At 39.9% G+C, this 21,788-nt stretch overlaps 1 non-coding gene across 1 annotated transcript; it reads left to right on the forward strand.

Moving 5' to 3' along the window:
- The first annotated feature begins 5,637 nt into the window (after nt 1-5,637).
- On the forward strand, nt 5,638-5,741 carry LOC148545368 (small nucleolar RNA R71). Its single transcript, XR_015901710.1, has one exon. It is a non-coding gene; the product is annotated as a small nucleolar RNA R71 (small nucleolar RNA).
- Nucleotides 5,742-21,788: the final 16,047 nt, after the last annotated feature.

The raw sequence follows: 21,788 nt of genomic DNA on the forward strand, positions 1-21,788 counted from the left end.
GTTGAAAATACATAAGTGATGAAGGTCCAGGCATGGACGTCAGGCCAGCCTCCAAACATGTACAAAGGTCTCAGTTTCGAAATATGAAAACTGGATCTGTGGTCAAAAGACATAAAATAAATCTCTAAAAGTAGTTTTTATACTAAACTAGTAACTAGGGTTACAGAAAATGAGTAACTAAGTGCAGATAGTGCAGAAATCCACATCTGGGGCCCACTTGGTATGTGCTTGCGCTGAGCATTGAAGCTTTCATGTGTAGAGACTCTTCTTGGAGTTAAACGCCAACTTTGGTGCCAGTTTGGGCGTTTAACTCCAGCTTGTAACTCAGTTCTGGCGTTTAACGCCAGAATAGGGCAGGAAGTTGGCATTTAATGCCAGAATAGGGCAGGAAGTTGGCGTTTAACACCAGATAAGTGTGGACTATTATATATTGCTGGAAAGCCCAGGATGTATAATTTCCAACGCAATTGAGAGCGCGCAAAATGGGTTTCTGTAGCTCCAGAAAATCCATTTCGAGTGCAAGGAGGTCAGAATCCAACAGCATCTGCAGTCCTTTCAGCCTCTGAATCAGGATTTTGCTCAGGTCCCTCACTTTCAGTCAGAAAATACCTGAAATCACAGAAAAACACACAAACTCATAGTAAAGTCCAGAAATGTGAATTTTTCTTGAAAACTAATAAAAATATACTAAAAAGTAGCTAGATCCTACTAAAAACTACCTAAAAACAATGCCAAAAAGCATATAAATTATCCGCTCATCACAACACCAAACTTAAATTGTTGCTTGTCCCCAAGCAACTGAAAATCAAATAGGATAAAAAGAAGAGAATATACTATAAATTCCAAAATATCAATGAGACTTAGCTCCAATTAGATGAGCGGGACTTGTAGCTTTTTGCCTCTGAATAGTTTTGGCATCTCACTTTGTCCTTTGAAGTTCAGAATGATTGGCATCTATAGGAACTCAGAATTTAGATAGTGTTATTGATTCTCCTAGTTCAGTATGTTGATTCTTGAACATAGCTACTTTATGAGTCTTGGCCGTGACCCTAAGCATTTTGTTTTCCAATATTACCACCAGATACATAAATGCCACAGACACATAACTGGGTGAACCCTTTTAGATTGTGACTCAGCTTTGCTAGAGTCCCCAATTAGAGGTGTACAGGGTTCTTAAGCACACTCTTTTTGCTTTGAACCATGACTTTAACCGCTCAGTCTCAAGCTTTTCACTTGAAACCTTCATGCCACAAGCACATGGTTAGGGACAGCTTGGTTTAGCCGCTTAGGCTAGGATTTTATTCCTTTAGGCTCTCCTATCCATTAATGCTCAAAGCCTTAGATCCTTTTTACCCTAGCCTTTTAGTTTAAAGGGTTACTGGCTTTTTGTTCTTGCCTTTTGGTTTAAAGAGCTCTTGGCTTTTTCTGCTTGCTTTTTCTTTTTCTTTCTATCTTTTTTTTTCTTTTATTTTCGCCATTTTTTTGCAAGCCTTGTTTTTCACTGCTTTTTCTTGCTTCAAGAATCAATTTAATGATTTTTCAGATTATCAATAATATTTCTCCTTTTTCATTATTCTTTCAAGAGCCAACTATTTTAACATTCATAAACAACAAATTCAAAAGACATATGCATTGTTCAAGCATTCATTCAGAAAACAAAAAGTATTGTCACCACATCAAAATAATTAAACTAATTTCAAGGATGAATTCGAAATCATGTACTTCTTGTTCTTTGGTGGTTAAAACATTTTTCATTTAAGAAAGGTGATGGATTCATAGGACATTCATAACTTTAAGGCATAGACACTTAAACACTAATGATCATGTAATAAAGACACAAACATGAATAAAACATAAAGCATAGAGAACGAAAATAGAAAAAATAAATAGACAAGGAGATTAAGGAACGGGTCCACCTTAGTGAGGGTGGCGTCTTCCTCCTCTTGAAGAACCAATGGTGCTCTTGAGCTCCTCTATGTCTCTTCCTTGCCTTTGTTACTTCTCCCTCATAGCTCTTTGATCTTCTCTAATCTCATGGAGAATGATGGAGTGCTCTTGGTGCTCCACCTTTAGTTGTCCCATGTTGGAACTTAATTCTCCTAGGGAGGTGTTAATTCGCTCCCAATAGTTTTGTGGAGGAAAGTGCATCCCTTGAGGCATCTCGGAAATTTGATGATGAGGAATTTCCTCATGCTCTTGTTGAGGTCCATGAGTGGGCTCTTTTGTTTGCTCCATCCTTTTCTTAGTGATGGCCTTGTCCTCATCAATGAAGGTGTCTTCCTCTATGTCAATTCCTGCTGAATTGCAGAGGTGACAAATGAGGTGAGGAAAGACTAACCTTGCCAAAGTGGAAGACTTGTCAGCCACCTTGTAGAGTTCTTGAGGTATAATCTCATGAACTTCCACTTCCTCCCCAATCATGATACTATGGATCATAATGGCCCGATCCACAGTTACTTCGGATCAGTTGCTAGTAGGAATAATAGAGCGTTGGATGAACGCCAACCATCCTCTAGCTACAGGCTTAAGGTCTGGTCTTCTTAATTGAACCGGGTTGCCTTTTGAGTCTCTTTTCCATTGAGCTCCTTCCACACATATGTCCATGAGGACTTGGTCCAATCTTTGATCAAAGTTGACCCTTCTAGTGTAGGGGCGTGCGTTTTCTTGCATCATTGGCAAGTTGAACGCCAACCTTACATTTTCCAGACTGAAATCTAAGTATTTTCCCCGAACCATTGTAAGCCAATTCTTTGGATTTGGGTTCATACTTTGATTATGGTTCCTAGTGATCCATGCGTTTGCATAGAACTCTTGAACCATTAAGATCCCGACTTGTTGAATAGGATTGGAGAGAACTTCCCATCCTCTTCTTCTAATCTCATGTTGGATCTCCGGATATTCACTCCTTTTGAGCTTGAAAGGGACCTCAGGGATCACCTTCTTCTTGGCCACAACTTCATAGAAGTGGTCTTGATGGACCTTTCAGATGAATCTCTCCATCTCCCATGACTTAGAGGTGGAAGCAATTTCCTTCCCTTTCCTCTTTCTTGAGGTTTCTCTGGCCTTAGGTGCCATAAATGGTTATGAAAAAACAAAAAGCATTGCTTTTACCACAGCAAACTTAAAAGGCTTGCTCGTCCTCGAGCAAAGATGAAAGAAAGTAGTAGAAGAAGAAGAAAATTGAGGAGATGGAGGGAGATATGTGGTTCGGCCAAGGGGTAGAAGTAGTAATTGTAATATGTGAAAATGAAGGAGTGGTGAGGGGTTTATATAGGGGTGGGGGGATGGTTAGGTTTCGTGTATTAGGGTTGGGTTTGGGAGGGAAAGGATTTTGAATTTGGAGGTAGGTGGGGTTTTTGGGAAAGAGTGGATGGATGTGATTGGTGAAGAGGTGATGGGTAAGGGTGATGGAGGTGATTGGTAAAGGGTATTTGGGAAAGAGTGTTATGAAAAGGTGGGAGAGAAAGAGAGGTGGGGTCCACAGATCCTGAGGGGTCAAAGACTTATCATCCCTACTCCATTTAGGCGTGTAAATGCCCTTAGAGTGCAATCCTGGCGTTTAACGCCAGACTGCTGCTTGTTTCTGGCGTTAAACGCCAAACTGTAGCCTGTTTCTGGCATTTAACACCAGCTTATAGCCTGTTTCTGGCGTTTAATGCCAAACTGTAGCCTATTTCTGGCATTTAACGCCAGCTTGATGCTTCTTTCTGGCGTTAAATGCTAGTTTGATGCTTCTTATTGGCGTTTAAATGCCAGTAAGCTTATCCTCCAGGGTGTACTATTTTTAATGTTGTTTTTCATTCTATTTTTGTTTTTTCTGTTGTTTTTGTGGCTTCACATGATCATCAACCTACAGAAAACATAAAATAACAATGGAAAATAAATAGATATAATTAAATAACATTGGGTTGCCTCCCAATAAGCGCTTCTTTAATGTCAATAGCTTGACAGTGAGCTCTCATGGAGCCTCACAGATAATCAGAGCAGGGTTGGGGCCTCTCAACACCAAACTTAGAGTTTGGTTGTGGCCTCCTAACACCAAACTTAGAGTTTGAATGTGGGGGTTTTGTTTGACTCTGTATTGAGAGAAGTTTTTCATGCTTCCTCTCCATGGTTACAGAAGGAGAACATTGAGTCTTAAATACAAGGTAGTCTTCATTTAACTGAAGGACCAACTCTCCTCTGTTAACATCAATCACAGCTTTTGCTGTGGCTAGGAAGGGTCTGCCAAGGATGATGGATTCATTCTCATCCTTCCCAGTGTCTAGGATTATGAAATCATCAGGGATGTAAAGGCCTTCAACCTTCACTAGCAAGTCCTCTACTAGTCCATAAGCCTGTTTTATTGATTTGTCTGCCATCTCTAGTGTGATTCTTGCAGCTTGTACCCCAAAGATTCCCAGTTTCTCCATTACGGAGAGTGGCATGAGGTTTATCCCTGACTCCAGGTCACACAGAGCCTTCTCAAAGGTCATGGTGCCTATGATACAAGGTATGAAAAATTTTTCAGGATCCGGTTTCTTCTGAGGTAATGTCAGCCTCATTAATGCATTCAGTTCATTGGTGAATAAAGGGGGTTCATCCTCCCAAGTTTCAGTACCAAATAACTTGGCATTCAGCTTCATGATTGCTCCTAGATATTTAGCAACTTGCTCTTCAGTGATGTCTTCATCCTCTTCAGAGGAAGAATATTCATCAGAGCTCATGAATGGCAGAAGAAAGTTCAATGGAATCTCTATGGTCTCTGTATGAGCCTCAGATTCCTTTGGTTTCTCAATGGGAAACTCCTTTCTGTCCAAAGGACGTCCCATGAGCCTTTTCTCACTGGGACTCACGTCCTCCTCACTCTCTCCAAGTTCGGCCATGTTGATCATGGTTATGGTCTTGCACTCTCTCTTGGGATTTTCTTCTGTATTGCTTGGGAGAGTACTGGGAGGAGTTTCAGAAATCTTCTTACTCAGCTGACCCACCTGTGCCTCCAAATTTCTAATGGAGGACCTTGTTTCATTCATGAAACTTTGTGTGGTCTTGGATAGATCAGAGACTATGGTTGCTGGGCCAGAATAGCTCTGTACAGAATTCTCTGTCTGTTGCTGAAAAGATGATGGAAAAGGTTTGCTATTGCCAAACCTGTTTCTCCCACCATTGTTATTATTGAAGCATTGATTAGGCTTCTGTTAATCCTTCCATGAGAAATTCGGATGATTTCTCCATGAAGGATTATAGGTGTTTCCATAGGGTTCTTCCATGTAATTCACCTCTGCTATTGCAGGATTCTCAGGGTCATAGGCTTCTTCTTTAGAGGAGGCCTCCTTAGTACTGCTTGATGCTGCTTGCATTTCAGACCGACTTTGAGAAATCATATTGACTTGCTGAGTCAATATTTTGTTCTGAGCCAATATGGCATTCAGAGTATCTATCTCAAGAACCCCTTTTTTCTGAGTTGTCCCATTATTCACAGGATTTCTTTCAGAAGTGTACATAAATTGGTTATTTGTAACCATTTCAATGAGTTCCTGAGCTTCTTCAGGCGTCTTCTTCAGATGAAGAGATCCACTTACAGAGTTGACCAAAGACATCTTGGACAGTTCATACAGACCATCATAGAATATGCATATGATGCTTCATTCTGAAAGCATGCCAAAAGGGCACCTTCTGATCAATTGCTTGTATCTTTCCCAAGCTTCATAGAGGGATTCGCCTTCCTTCCGTCTGAAGGTTTGGACTTCCACTCTAAGCTTACTCAATTTTTGAGGTGGAAAGAATTTTGCCAAGAAGGCATTGACTAGCTTTTCCCAAGAGTTCAGGCTGTCCTTAGGTTGTGAGTCCAACCATGTCCTAGCTCTGTCTCTTACAGCAAAAGGAAAAACATAAGTTTGTAGATCTCAGGGTCAACCCCATGAGTCTTAACAGTGTCACAGATTTGCAAGAACTCAGCTAAAAACTGATGAGGATCTTCCAATGGAAGTCCATGATACTTGCAATTTTGCTGTATTAGAGAAACTAATTGAGGCTTAAGCTCAAAGTTGTTTGCTCCAATTGCAGGAATTGAGATGTTTCTTCCACAGAAGTCAGAAGAGGGTGTAATAAAGTCACCAAGCATCTTCCTTGCATCTCCACCATTGTTGTTGGGTTCGGCCATGTTTGTTTTATCTGCTTCCTTTTCGAAAATTTCTGTCAGGTCCTCTTCAGAGTTTTGTGCCTTAGCTTCTCTTAGCTTTCTCTTCAAGGTCCTTTCAGGTTCAGGATCAGCTTCAACAAGAATGCCTTTATCTTTTTCCTGCTTATATGATAGAGAAGAAGACAAAGAAAGTATGGAATCCTCTATGTCACAGTATAGAGATTCCTTGAGGTGTCAGAGGAAAAGAAGAATAGAAGAAGGATAAGAGAAAAATTCGAACACAGAGAGGAAGAGGGGGTTCGAATTTTGAGTGGAAGAGGAGTGTTAGTAGATAAATAAATAAATAGAAAGAGATGAAAGAGAGAGAATTTTGAATTTAAAAAGAATAAAAGGAAAATATTTTTGTTTTTATTTTAATTATTAGTTAGAATCCGAAAATTAAAAAGAGAAATAAAATTAAAATTAAAATTTGAAACAATTAGTTAATTAAAAAGAATTTTGAAAAAGTGGGGAGGAGTTTCCGAAAATTAGAGAAAGGAAAGTCGTTAGATGGTTTTGAAAAAGATAAGAATTTTTAAAATCAAACAAAAAGTTGAGTGGTTAATTGAAAAAGATTTTAAAAATCAATTTTGAAAAGATAAGAAGTTAGAAAAGATTTTGAAATTAAGTTTTGAAAAAGATATGTTTGAAATTTATTTTGAAAAAGATTTGAAAAAGAAATTTAAAAAGATTTGATTGTTGAAATTAAAGTTAATTACTTGACTAACAAGAAACTAAAAGATATGATTCTAGAATTCAAAGATTGAACCTTTCTTAATAGGCAAGTAACAAACTTAAAATCTTTGAATCAATCACATTAATTGTCAGTAAAATTTTCAAAAATTAGAAACAAAATTAAGAAAAAGATTTTGAAAATCAATTTTTAAAATTTTCAAAAATATCTATAGAAAATGAAAAAGATTTGATTTTTGAAAAAGTTTTGAAAAGATAGGAATTTTAAATTGAAAATTTGACTTGACTCATAAGAAACAACTAGATTTTTAAAACTTTTGACTAAATCAAACCAAATTTTTGAAAATTTATGAGAAGAATAAAGGAAAGATATTTTTTGATTTTTTTGATTTTTTTATGAGGAGAGAAAAAAACATAAAAATGACACAAAACATAAGAAATTAAAATCAAAACAACTAATGCATGCAAGAACACTTTGAATGTCAAGATGAACACCAAGAACACTTTGAATGTCATGATGAACACCAAGAACTTATTTTTGAAAATTTTTAAGAAAAGAAAAACATGCAAGACAACAAACTTAAGATTTGACACTAGACTCAAACAAGAAACACAAATTATTTTTTATTTTTATGATTTTATTTATTTTTTTGGTATTTTTCAAAAATTAATTGGAAAAGAAAAATAAGGATTTCAAAATTTTTAATAAGAATTCCAGGAATCATGCAATGTTAGTCTAAAACTTCGGTCCAGGAATTAGAGATGGCTTATTAGCCAGCCAAGCTTTCAGTGAAAGCTTCGGTCCAAAACACTAAACATGGCCAATGGGCAGCCAAGCTTCAGCAGAACATTACATACAACAGCTAAATTGCTGAGAAAGACAAAGAAGCTCTTCTAAGGATTTTTGAAACCTCGGTCCAAAAGATTAGACATGGCTTAACAGCTAGCCAGGATTCAACATATCTCATAAAACTCTAGAATTCATTCTTAAAAATTCTGAAGAACATAGAATAATTTAATTTTTTTTTTAAATTTTTTTTCGAAAATAAAAATAATAAAAACAAAAAGCTTAAAATTAAAATAAAATTACCTAATCTGAGCAACAAGATGAACCGTCAGTTGTCCAAACTCGAACAATCCCCGGCAATGGCGCCAAAAACTTGGTGCACGAAATTGTGATCTCTGAAACGGCGCCAAAAACTTGGTATGCACGATCGTAATCTCAACTCTTTTTCACAACTTCGCACAACTAACCAGCAAGTGCACTAGGTCATCCAAGTAATAAACCTTACGTCAGTAAGGGTCGATCCCACGGAAATTGTCGGCTTGAAGCAAGCTATGGTCATTTTGTAAATCTCAGTCAGGAAGATTCAAATGGTTATGGGATTTTGATAATTAGAATATAATTGAAACAGAAAATAAGATAGAAATACTTATGTAATTCATTGGTGAGAATTTCAAATAAGCGTATGGAGATGCTTTGCTCCTTCTGAATCTCCGCTTTCCTACTGCCTTCATTCAATCATTCATACTCCTTTCCATGGCAAGCTTTATGTTGGGGGATCACCGTTGTCAATGGCTATCGTCCGTCCTCTCAGTGAAAATGGTCCAAATGTGCGGTCACCGCACGGCTAATCATCTGTCGGTTCTCGATCATGTTGGAATAGGATCCATTGATCCTTTTGGGTCTGTCACTACGCCCAACACTCGCGAGTTTGAAGCTCGTCATAGTCATCCCTTCCCAGATCCTACTCGGAATACCACAGACAAGGTTTAGACTTTTCGGATCTCAGGAATGGCCACCAATAATTCTAGCCTATACCACGAAGACACTGATCGTGAACCAGGAGGCTAAGAGATACACACTCAAGCTATTGCAGATAGAACGAATGTGGTTGTCAGCCACGCGTTCATAGGTGAGAATGATGATGAGTGTCACAGATCATCACATTCAACAGGTTGAAGTGCGAGTGAATATCTTAGAATAAGAATAAGATTGAGTTGAATAGAAAAACAATAGTACTTTGCATTAATTTATGAGGAATAGCAGAGCTCCACACCTTAATCTATGGGGTGTAGAAACTCCACCGTTGAAAATACATAAGTGATGAAGGTCCAGGCTTGGCCGTGAGGCCAGCCTGCAAACATGTACAAAGGTCTCAGTTTCAAAATATGAAAACTGGATCTGCAATCAAAAGACATAAAATAAATCTCTAAAAGTAGTTTTTATACTAAACTAGTAACTAGGGTTACAGAAAATGAGTAACTAAGTGAAGATAGTGCAGAAATCCACTTCTGGGGCCCACTTGGTGTGTGCTTGGGCTGAGGATTGAAGCTTTCACGTGTAGAGACTCGTCTTGGAGTTAAACGCCAGCTTTGGTGCCAGTTTGGACGTTTAACTCCAGCTTGTAACTCAATTCTGGCGTTTAACGCCAGAATAGGGCAGGAAGTTGGCATTTAAACGCCAGTTTGCGTCATCAAAACTCGGATAAAGTGTGGACTATTATATATTGCTGGAAATCCCAGGATATCTACTTTCCAACGCAATTGAGAGCGCGCTAATTGGGTTTCTGTAGCTCCAGAAAATCCATTTCGAGTGCAAGGAGGTTAGAATCCAACAGCATCTGTAGTCCTTTCAGCCTCTGAATCAGATTTTTGCTCAGGTCCCTCAATTTCAGCCAGAAAATACCTAAAATCACAAAAAAACACCCAAACTCATAGTAAAGTCCAGAAATGTGAATTTTGCTTGAAAACTAATGAAAATATAATAAAAAGTAGCTAGATCCTACTAAAAACTACCTAAAAACAATGCCAAAAAGCGTATAAATTATCCGCTCATTAGCGAGTAGATGCTCGGAATGATAGTTCTGCTCAACCATGGTCGGGAACATGAGCTCACAAAAGTGGTTGTGAAACCTTGTGGGGTCCCTCGCCGGATTATCCTTCTCTCGTTCATCAATATGAATGGGTGTCTTCACCTTCTTATAAAGAGGCTTAGCACCTAGTGTCAGGCGTGCCTTGGAAGTTGATTTTTGGGGTGCCCTTTTAGTGGCCAGTTTCTTTGATGCCTTCTCCTTGCCTTTTCGAGTGGCCATCCTAAAAAGGAAGGAAAAGAGGAAACATTAAACCCAAAAAATCATCACTTGAAAAATAACATGCAAGTGAAGAGTAATGCCCAAAAGGAATAGTGCGTCTTGAGGACATGACAGCTGCAATATGTGACAAGACAACAAGGTGATCATGTGGAAAATCACTAGCATAAGATGCAAGAGTGAGTAAAGCATGCATTAAGGCATGAGAAGGATAAACTCAAGCATAATGAATAATGAAGAAGCAAGTCATAGGTAGTGAGCATAAGAATGGTAAAATGAAGTAAAATAGGCCCAATGCACTTAGAGAAAGCAAGTGTATGAAGAAGAGGTACCAAATTGGGAGCAAAAAGTCAAAATTGAACTAAAATAGTATAGGTGCATTTCAACAAACACTTGGCGTGAAACTAATAAACCACTATTTTATGGTTTATCTTGTGCTAATTTGAGTGGTTTTTATAAAGTCTTTGCATACTTATTCATACAATCTGCATGATTTTACAATTCCTTCCCAATTTTGTTCTATGGTTGAAAACTTGCTTCCTAAGCTTTTAAATTGTGTATTTAATTCTCCTTTATACCATTCGATACCGTGATCCGTGCATTAAATATTTTCAGGCTGTATAGGATAGGAATGGCTTAAAGGATGGGGAGGAAGCTTGCAAAATTGGAAGTAACACAAGAAATAAAGGAGATGACCAGCGAGGATCGACGCGCACGCATGGCTCACGTGTGCGCGTGATTTGGAGATTTTCACAATGACGCGTGCGCGTACTTGACCCGTACGCGTGATAAGCGAGATTGCACAGCGACGTGTGCACGTAACTGACGCATCCACGTGACATGCGAAGAGGACCATCGACGCGTACGGGTGACGTGCGCCACGTGCAGAAATTGCAGAAATCGCAGAAAATACTGGGGGCGATTTTGGGCTGAGTTTGGACCCAGTTTTCAGCCCAGAAACACAGACTAGAGCTAGGGGACAAGCAGAGACTCAACAGACATTCACTTTTACACAGTTTTTAGTTTTAGTTTGGAATCTGAAAGAGAAAGATACTACTTCCTTTAGGGTTCTTCACATTCATAGTTTTAGAGTTTTACACTTTTGATTTAGATATTGAGAAGAGTTACTACCTCTGTTGAAGTTTCTATCATTCTAGTTTGTTTCCTTATTTTCTTACTCTTTTATCACCCATTTACCCTGTTCAGATTTACATATGGATATCTTTGTTTTTTTGAATTTATTAATGTAAGAATTATTTTTACATTTAATTTCAGTATTAGTTTGAGTATCATCTTTCCTTAATTTATTACTCCAAAATTTGCTTTTATTAATTTAATTTTAGTTACCATGTCTCTTCTCTTTTCCCTTTACATGTCTGTGACATTGGCATCCATGTCAATGGAGTAGGCTCTTAACTTGACTTTGGAGTTGATTAATAGGAGACCCTTGAGTTGGAATACTCAAGTGTTAATTTGCAATTGGAAGTTGTTAGCTAACTCTCTAGTCACTAACGCTAATCCTTCCATAGGAGAGGATTAGGACTTGTGGATTAGAATTGGCTCAATTACTTGACTTTCCTTTATTCAGTAAATGTTAACTAAGTAAAAACAACAACCTCTTACTATTACACTTGGGAGAATTCAACAAGGATAGAACTTCCAATTAATCTTCTCCTGGTCAAGGCTTCTTTATTTCAATTACACAAAACCTCTTGTTAATTTTCATTGCTTTAATTTATAATCATTTATTTTTCTGTTCTCCAACTCTAAATTTTCTCGAAAAAATTCCTGACCAATAAAATAGCACTCTTTTGTCAACTCGTTGGGACACGACCTGGGAATTCTACTCCCAGAATTTTATTCTTAAATTGTGACAACTCTTTCTAAATTGATAAGCGAAATTTTTTGTCGGTTAAGAACTGTACTTGCAACGCTGTTCTTATCATAAATTCTTAATCGGTAATTTTTCGCCCGTCAATTTTTAGCGCCGTTGCTGGAGATTTGCAATAGTGTGCTAAATTATTGGTTGGTTTAAATATATTTTTTTAATTTTACATATTTGCATATTTTATTTTATTTTATTACCATGAGCTGTATGTTTTTTTCATTGAATGACGCGTTCACTACCTGATCCGAGCTTAGCCGCATTTGATCCTGAAATTGAAAGAACTATTTCGCGTATTAGGTGAGCTCGGCATCGGTTAGCCTCTGAGGGTGGTGAAGTGGTTACTACCAATTCACCAGTCTCATCTGAGGGTGAATCTGAAGCGCCATTTGAGGAAGAAACAAGCTCCTCTTCTACTGATTCTGTTGATTTACGCGCAGGTAATATGGCGAGCCCAGAAGGATTACTCTCCAGGAAGCAGGAGCTCCGGACTTTACATTACAACTGTATCAAGCGCGTCACCCAAATCTGGCTGCAGATTTTGAACTGAAGACTGCACTAATCAATCTACTGCCTAAGTTTCATGGCTTACCTGCTCAAGAGACTATCAAGCACCTTAGAGATTTTCAGACAACCTGCTCAACTACTAGGCGTCATGGTGCAGATGAGACTACTATTTGGCTATATGCCTTGCCATTTTCTCTTGAGGGAAAGGCAAGGGAGTGTTTCTATACTCAACCTGAATAAGTTGTTACTAATTGGGATCTACTCAGAAGGGAATTCCTAGAAAAGTTCTTTTCAGCTGAAGTTACAGATAAACTGAGGAAAGAAATGTCATGTATTATCCAAGGAGAATTAGAGACCCTTTACGAGTATTGGGAGTGCTTCAGGAATCTCCTGGACTCATGTCTCTACCACAAGATTGACCAGTTGGTGTTGATTAGCAATTTCACACAAGGCATGAAGCCTCAAGATAAGACTATATTAAATGCTGCGAGTAATGGCTCACTGACTAAGTATAAGACGGTGACAGAAGCGTGGCAATTGATCGCCAATCTAGCTGATTCTACCCGGAATACAAGGCACAGGAACAACCATCCCAAGGCTATTGCGGAGGTTTCCTCTAATAGTGAGACTGCTGCTCTCACAAAGACCCTGGGAGAGATGACCAACATACTGAAGTAGCTACAGTTGAATCAACAGCAACCTCAGCCTCCTCCACAACAACAGTGTCAATAGTTGGTTCCTTAGAGAGTATGTGGAATATGTGCTTGCTATTCCTATTACACTGAAGAATGTCCACAACTCCAACAACAAGAAGACAACACTTTGGCAGCTGCTAGCAACTACTATAACCGCCCGAATCAAGAGAATTATCAACAAGGCGGTAATTATAACCAAGGTGGGAACTATAATCAAGGTTGGCAAGATAACTCCAACCAAGGCTGGATAGACAACTCCAACCAGGGGTGGAGAGATAATTCCAACCCAGGATGGAGGGACAATTACAACCAAGGAGGCAGAGACAATGGTGGAAATCAGAGGTGGAACAACAACAATCAGTAGAATCGGTATCTACAGAACCCCCCGTACCAACAGCAGAACCAAGGCCAGACGTACCAGGCACCTCACCAAAGACAAGCCCAAGCACATCAGAACAACCAACAGCAAGCCCCTCAAATTACTTATCCCCCTCTCTTTTCCAATGATGAGATGCTTCGCTCTATTGTACAAGGACAGAAAGACCTTCAGAATACACTTACCTCTAGCATCACTGGTCTTACCTCCATATTACAAGCTCTCATCTCCCAGATGAAATCACTTTCTACTCTCAACAATCAACCTTTCAGCTCCAATGTACTATCTTCTCAACCTTTACCCAACCCCATGGGTGGATGCCATTACTTTGAGGTCCAGAACCACACTGCAAGAGAGAAGTCATGAGAAGACATGTTCAAAGGAAGACATTCAAGTTGAAGACATTGTTGAGGTAGAGGATGTTGAAGAAGAGGAGGAAGTACAGGACATGGTTGAAGAAGAAGTGGCTCAACCAAGGAATGGAACACCAAAAGAAGATGAGGTTACAAGAGCAGCCATTCCCATTCCTTTTCCACACCTTGCTAGAAAATCCAGAAAGCAGATGGAAGTAGACCCCAAAATGGTGGAGATCTTCAAAAAGGTTGAGGTAACTATTCCCCTTTTTGATGCCATTCACCAGGTACCTAAGTATGCTAAGTTTTCTAAAAGATTTATGCATGAATAAAGATAAAATACATGATTTAGAAACTATTCCACTAGGTAGCTCTATTTCTGCTTTAATGGGTACTGTACCGAAAAAATGTAGTGATCTGGGTCCTGATGTGTATTTTTGTGGAAAAACGAATTTCTCCAAAACACACAAATCTAACCGGCAAGTGCACCGGGTCGCATCAAGTAATAATAACTCACGGGAGTGAGGTCGATCCCACAGGGATTGAAGGATTGAGCAATTTTAGTTTAGTGGTTGATTTAGTCAAGCGAATCAAGATTTGGTTGAGTGGTTTGTGATTTGCAGAATTTAGATTGCATGGAAAGTAAAGGGAATGGGTAAATTGCGTTGAATTTAAAGAGAACTGAAATTTAAAGTGCTGAATCTTAAAGAACAAGAAATTAAATGGCAGAAACTTAGAACGCAAGAAATGTAAATTGCAGAATCTTAAAGTGCAAGAAATGTAAATGGCTTGAATTGTAAAGGGAATTGGGAGTTGGATTTACAGAAATTAAACAAGGGAAAAGTAAAATTGCAACAAGCAGAGAAGTAAAGGATGACTAGAATTGAACCGGATCTTAAAACAGAAATGTAAATGAGCATGAAAAGCGTTAAACAGAGAAAGTAAAATGAGAAATCCGGATCTCGGGACCCAAGAGACTAGATAACCAAGTCTAGATCTCAACGCCTTCCTAGATCCAACAAGAACAATTGCAAAGGAATTATAAATTGCAGAGAAAGTAGATGAAGAAGCAATTAACAGAAATGGAAATTCAATTATGCAGTAAAGAAACAGAGAGGTCTCAGGATGAGATTGAAACAGAATTCCTTCAATTCTCCAACCCAAGATCCAAGACAATTGTAATTGAAATTGAAAGCAAGAAAACTAAGAGGAAGGGAATTCAATTCTCCTTCCCCGAGACTTAGAAATTAAAATTCACTCAACACCAAAAGCTTTCCGAAAACTCTCTATGAAAACTAAAAGGGAAAGCTCCCTTAAAAACTTAAATCCTATGCTATTTATACACTTTCTTCAAATGGTCTTCAAGCCTTCAATTGGGCCTTTGCTCTTGATGGAATTGGGTTGATTGAGGCCTTGGTTGATTGCTCTTGGAGTTGGAAAGAGAACCGAAGTGAACCGGGTTGGGAATTATAAAAGCTTGAGTAAAAGTTTGAGTAAAAGTTTGAGGCAAACTTTTACTCAAACTTTTTACATCAGCAACCCCATTCTTGCTGCTACCAACGTTTGAGCTAAAGTTTGGGGTCAAACTTTTGCTCAAACGTTGGCCCCCTTATGCACACTCATGGCGCCAACGTTTGCCAAAAAGTTTGAGGCAAACGTTGGCGCAAACTTTTTGTCTCCAGGGTGTGTTGCTGATGGCGCCAACGTTTGCCAGAAAGTTTGAGGCAAACGTTGGCGCAAACTTTTTCTCTCCAGGGTGTTGATTTGTGATGCCAACGTTTGCCAAAAAGTTTGAGGCAAACGTTGGCTCAAGCTTTTCTCCCAAAAGTTTGAGCTAAAGTTTGAGGTAAACTTTTGCTCAAGCTTTTTGTTCCCTGGTGTGTTTTCACTTATCCGAAAGTTTGAGCTAAAGTTTGAGGCAAACTTTTGCTCAAACTTTTTGTTCTCTCTTGCTCCTAGCCATTCCTTCTTACTTCAACCTTTCTCCAAGCTTTCTTCACCTATCATTAATCAACCAAACACATCAAAGCTATGCTCAAAATCATGAGATTGTCATTCTTTCATAATATGTGGCAATTATAGCATAAATCCTCATGAAATTGCATTAATTCATCTATGGTTGATTAAATCAAAGGAAACATGGAAATCTACCCAATTGGCTTGCTTATGGCTCAAGAAAGTGCATAAATCAATTGAAAACAAAAGAAAAAGGCTAGTGAAACTAGGCTAAGATGACTTGTCATCAGGTCCTTGCATGGTTACTATTACTATTGAGGGTGTAAAATTTTTTGATTGCATGTGTGATTTGGGTGCATGTGTTAGTATTATGCCATTATTTGTATATGATGCCTTGAGGCTCCCTCCCTTAAAAGGGTCGGCAGCACATTTTGTTTTGGCAGATAAGAGCATAATCTCGGTGGTTGGTGTTTCTGAAGACGTGCTGGTGAGAATTAAAGGGCTCACATTCCCCATTGACTTCTACATTTTGGAGATGACCCCTAATAACTCAGGAAGACCATCATCCATCCTGCTTGGAAGACCATTTTTGAAGACTTCAAGATTCAAATTGGATGCCTTCTCAGGAACTTACTCTTTTGAGATAGATGGTAGAGCAGTGAGCTTCAACCTGGATGAAGCTATGAAGCACCCACCGGAAGATCATTCCATCTTCCAGTGCAACATCATTGATGAAACTATAGCTGCGGTTCACCAAGAAGAAGTAGAAGAGATGCATACGGAGCAAGGTGCAAGTGTGGGGAAGCTCTCTGAACAAGATGAAGACACCTTGTCTCCTTCCATGGCTCCAGATGATCAAGTGCCTAACCATGAGCAGAAAATGGAATTGAAGCACCTTCCGCCCCACCTCAAGTATGCTTACCTTGAGGATCATCAGAAGCTCCCAGTTATCATTGCACGGGAACTTATTTCCCAACAGGAGGAGCAGTTGCTTGGTATGCTGAGAAGACACAAGAAAGCTATTGGGTGGAGCTTGGTGGATATAGTAGGCATCAGCCCTCAAGTTTGTGAGCAACGTATATTTTTAGAAGAGGGAGCAAGGCCTGTTCGTCAACCTCAAAGGCGGTTGAACCCCACCATCTTGGAAGTTGTCAAGAAGGAAGTGACCAGGCTGCTTGAAGCTGACATCATCTATTCCATCTCTGATAGTGAATGGGTTAGCCCAGTACAGGTGCTACCAATGAAGTCTGGAGTCACAACAGTGAGGAATGAACATGGAGAGCTCCTGACAACTAGAGTGCAGAACTCCTGGAGGGTGTGCATTGATTACAGGCGCCTCAACCAGGCTACTCGCAAGGATCACTACCCCCTGTCCTTCATCGATCAGATGCTTGATCGCCTGTCAGGTAAATCACACTATTATTTTCTAGATGGTTACACTTGCTATTTTCAAATTCATATAGCTCCTGAATATCAGGAGAAAACTACTTTTACATGTCCCTTTGGAACGTATGCATACAAGAGGATGCCTTTTGGCTTATGTAGTGCACCGGCTACTTTCCAAAGATGCATGATGAGTATTTTCTCAGATCTTATTGAGAACTGTATGGAAATTTTCATGGATTACTTTAGTGTGTATGGTGATTCATTTAACCTTTGCTTGGATAGTTTAGCTAGAGTATTGGACAGGTGTGTTAGTTCGAACCATGTATTAAATTTTGAAAAATATCATTTTATGGTAAAACAAGGTATCGTTCTAGTACATGTTGTTTCTAATACTGGTATTTCTATATATCCAGCAAAGGTAGATGTGATTTCTGGTTTACCTTACCCCTCCCCCGTGAGGGAAGTTCGTTCATTCCTTGGTCATGCAGGTTTTTACCAGAGATTTATCAAGGACTTCAGTAAGGTAGCATTTCCTTTATCCCAACTGCTGCAGAAGGATGTTGAGTTCGAGCTAAGTGAGGACTGCATGGAAGCGTTTAATAAGCTGAAGATCGCCTTGACACAAGTTCCAATTGTGAGAGGACCCGACTGGAGCCAGCCATTTGAGATTATGTGTGATGCCTCCAACTATGCAGTGGGAGCGGCGCTGGCTCAGCATGAAGGTAAGGACCCTTTTATAATTGCTTATGCTTCTAAGACCTTAGACGCTGCTCAGTCTAATTATACTACCGCTGAAAAAAGGCTTCAGGCTATTGTTTTTGCTCTGGATAAATTCCGAGCCTACTTACTTGGTACTAAGGTGGTATTATACTTAGACCAAGAAGCACTAAAATATTTGTTAGCTAAAAAAGAATCCAAACCAAGGTTAATACGTTGGATATTGTTGTTGCAAGAATTTGATTTAGAAATCAAAGATAGGAGTGGTTCCCAGAATTTAGTGGCAGACCACTTGAGTCGCCTAGAGCACATTAAGAAGGACTCCACTCCTATCAATGATGCTTTCCCATTTGATAGCTTGCACGCAATATTTGAGGTAGTTCCTTGGTACGCACCCATAGCTAATTATCTGGTTAGTCGTACCTTCCCTCCTAATTTTACTAAGCATCAAAGGGACAAGCTGAAAAGTGAGTCCAAATAATAGCTATGGGATGACGCATATTTATAGAGGTATGGTGCTGACCAGATAATTAAAAGGTGTGTGCCTCAATCAGAATTCCAGTCAATTTTAGAGGCCTGCCACCCTTCTGAGAGTGGTGGGCATTTCGGTCCCCAAAGAATAGCTAGAAAAATTTTAGACTGTAGATTCTGGTGGCCCACTCTTTTTAAGGATGCTAGTGCCTTCTGTAAATCTTGCTCCCCATGCCAAAAGTTTGGAAATATATCCAAGAGGGATGAGATGCCCCAATAGCTTATGTTATTCTGTGAAATTTTTTATGTTTGGGGTATTGACTTCATGGGTCCATTTCCAAACTCTAATGGTTTCTTATACATATTGTTAGTTGTTGATTATGTTTCTAAATAGGTGGAAGCAATTCCTACCCGCACTGATGATGCTAACACTATTGTCTCCTTTGTATGAAATAATATTATTTGTCACTTTGGATCACCACGAGAAATCGTGAGTGATCAAGGCACTCACTTTTGTAACAGGAAATTAACAGGTATACTGAAGAAACATGGTATTGTTCACAAGGTAGCAACAGCTTACCATCCCGAGACCAATAGGCAAGCCGAGGTGTCTAACAGGGAGATAAAGCGCATGCTGGAAAAGATTGTCAAGCCTCATAGGAAAGACTGGAGCACCAGGCTTGTAGATGCGCTCTGGGCTTATCGGACAGCATATAAGACACCCATCGGAATGAGTCCCTTCCGCCTAGTCTACGGCAAAGCTTGTCACCTTCCAGTGGAGGTGGAGCACAAAGCTTTCTAGGTGGTACGGGAGTGCAACATGGGATTTGAGAAGGCCGGTGCTAAAAGGATGCTACAACTAGCAGAACTGGAGAACCTTCGAATCGAAGTATATGACAACTCCAGGCTATACAAAGAGAGGGTGAAGGCTGTGCATGACAAGAATATCAAGAGAAGAGAGTTCAGACCTCGGGAGTTAGTCCTCCTTTACAACTCAAGGTTGAGGCTCATGCCAGGCAAGCTGTGATCAAGATGGGAAGGCCCTTATAGAGTAAAGAAGGCAAAGCCATTCGGAGTCTTCCACTTGAGTCATCCTGCAAGCTCCAAATTCAACAAAGTCAATGGCCACCGCTTGAAGATGTATCATGGTGAGAAAATGAAGGACAATTAAGAGCTAGAGGTCTTCCTCTTGGAGGATCCACCAACAGAAGAAGACTGAGCTTGTGGACCGTCCAACTTAAGGACGTAAAAGCAAAGTGCTAGGTGGGAGACAACCAACCATGGTATGATCATCCCTTTTCATTCCTAATTTTATTTTATTTTGTTTTTCCCGGTGTTCATTCATAATTTCTGCATAATCATTTGCATTTTGCATAAAAAAATGCATTCAATGCGCAAGCATCTAGGACGTGCACGTGTCGCTTCTGAATGCGAAAAGAATAGGAATTGAACAGAAAGCTATGCGGGATTGGTGCTGGAACCATGCTCTGCGCACAAACAAGCCCACACGTTCGCGTACTTCACACGTGCGCGTTGATTGCGTTGTTAGCCACCCACGCGCAAGCGTCCATGACGCGTACGCGTGACCCTAGATATCGGTGTAAATAGCGTACTGAACAGAGAGTTGTGCTGATCTCGCGCTGGAACTATGCTAGAGGCACAAATTTAGCCATGCGTACGCGTCCTTGACGCGTGCGCGTCAATTTCACTATGTGACTATCCACGCGTGCGCGTACCTGACGCGCACGGGTCGTATGTCTTTTTGGCTCTCATGCATTCCAACCCGAGAGTTGTGCGTGCACGGAGCTGCCTTCACGCGATTGACACAATCCATGTCACGCGTATGCGTCCCAGACACTTATGCGTCGCTTAAATTTTACACGACCCACGCGTACGCGTGCTGTACGCGTACACGTCGCATGCGCCGCCTGACCTATACAGTACGCCGTCCATATTTTATCTTTCCCCCTCCCAAATCCCAATTCTTTCTCATTCCTAATTCTTTCTTTTTTCTTCATTATTCCTTCTTACTATCTACTACTTTCTTCCTCCCTTTTTCATCTTCTACCTTAGGTTCTTTTCTTCCTCCCATCTACTCTTTCATTCTTCTTTCATTATTGCATATTAATAGTTTATCTTTCTTCTCAATTTTTTATTAGCTTAGTTATTTGTGTTTTCTTTTGCATTCTTTTTCCATGCATTTTTATGTTGGTGTTGGAGTTCTACTTGGGCATTACCTTATTATCATAAAGCTTGTGGATACTATGAGGAGTAATTTGACAACTGACAAGTAATTTTGGCTCTCATATACATTTGGATCCATTATTTTCATTCCTTTTTTAACTTGCACACCAAGTGTTTGTGAAAACGCTCTCATGGCATTCTGAATCCTATTTTATTTTACTCTTACACTTTAATGCCTCTTTTTCACAACACTTGTACTTCACACGTATTTGGGATTATCATTCACAATTGTCATCATATAAATGCTCTTTTAACTAGTACATTTAATAATTGATGCTTGAGTTACGCTTCTCATGCCTATTACTTGCATGCTTTTAACCCTTTTGCATCTAGTTGTTATGAGTTGCCTTTAGGGATTTTACTTAATGTCTTCCATGCATGTTGTAGCTACCATACTCTATATTTGAATTTAATTCTCTTTCTTCCTTCTTTTTAGGATAGCCACTAAAAAGGGAAAAGAGAAAGCTTCTGACAAGACACCAGCAAGGAGAGGAACCAAGAGAGCACTGGCTAAGGCGCCACCATCTACCAGCGTTAAGCCGCCAACAAAGCGGGTAAAGAGGATCATTAAAGTTGATGAAGCAGAAAAAGCCTTTCCTGCACGGGACTCCACACGGTTCCCCAACCGTTATTGCGAGCAGATGTTTCCCATCCTAGCTGAGAAGAACTACAATAATGAATATCTACTCATTGTTCTAACACATTTTATGGATTTTGTGGATTCCCCCATCGAGAGGAGATAGTGGGGATTTTTGAGGAGGCAGCCGCGAGAGGCCAACCTATCATGGGTAGTTGAATTCTACTCCAACTTCTACTTGCCTACTCTGCAGACTGTCTATGTCTGTCAGCAGCAAGTCCCTATCTCCGAGAGTGCTATACAAAGAGCACTGGATCTTCCACCTAGCCCAGAGGGAATGGATGCCTATCAAGAAGCCTCTCTTAAGCGCCAGATGTATCAGTTTGACTGGGATAGCGTCCTTGGAGTTATAGCCCAACCTGGCAGCACCTGGATCTATGGGCAGCATCGGTCAAAACCCAAGAGCATCTCAGCCCAATCACTTACTTTAGAGGCTCACGTGTAGGCACAGATTATATCCCACTATATCTTTCCGAGCACTCACGAGTCCACCTCCACAGCGGACATGGCTGTTCTCATCTGGTGCATCCTAACAGAGCAACCCCTCAACCTGTCCCAACACATCCAGCAAGCCATGGGAAACGTGCAGATAGCGGTTAACCTGCCTTTCCCTGCC

This window comes from Arachis ipaensis, chromosome B9 (assembly GCF_059453495.1).
Source record: "Arachis ipaensis isolate K30076 ecotype BB chromosome B9, ASM5945349v1, whole genome shotgun sequence".
NCBI classification, from domain to species: domain Eukaryota; kingdom Viridiplantae; phylum Streptophyta; class Magnoliopsida; order Fabales; family Fabaceae; genus Arachis; species Arachis ipaensis.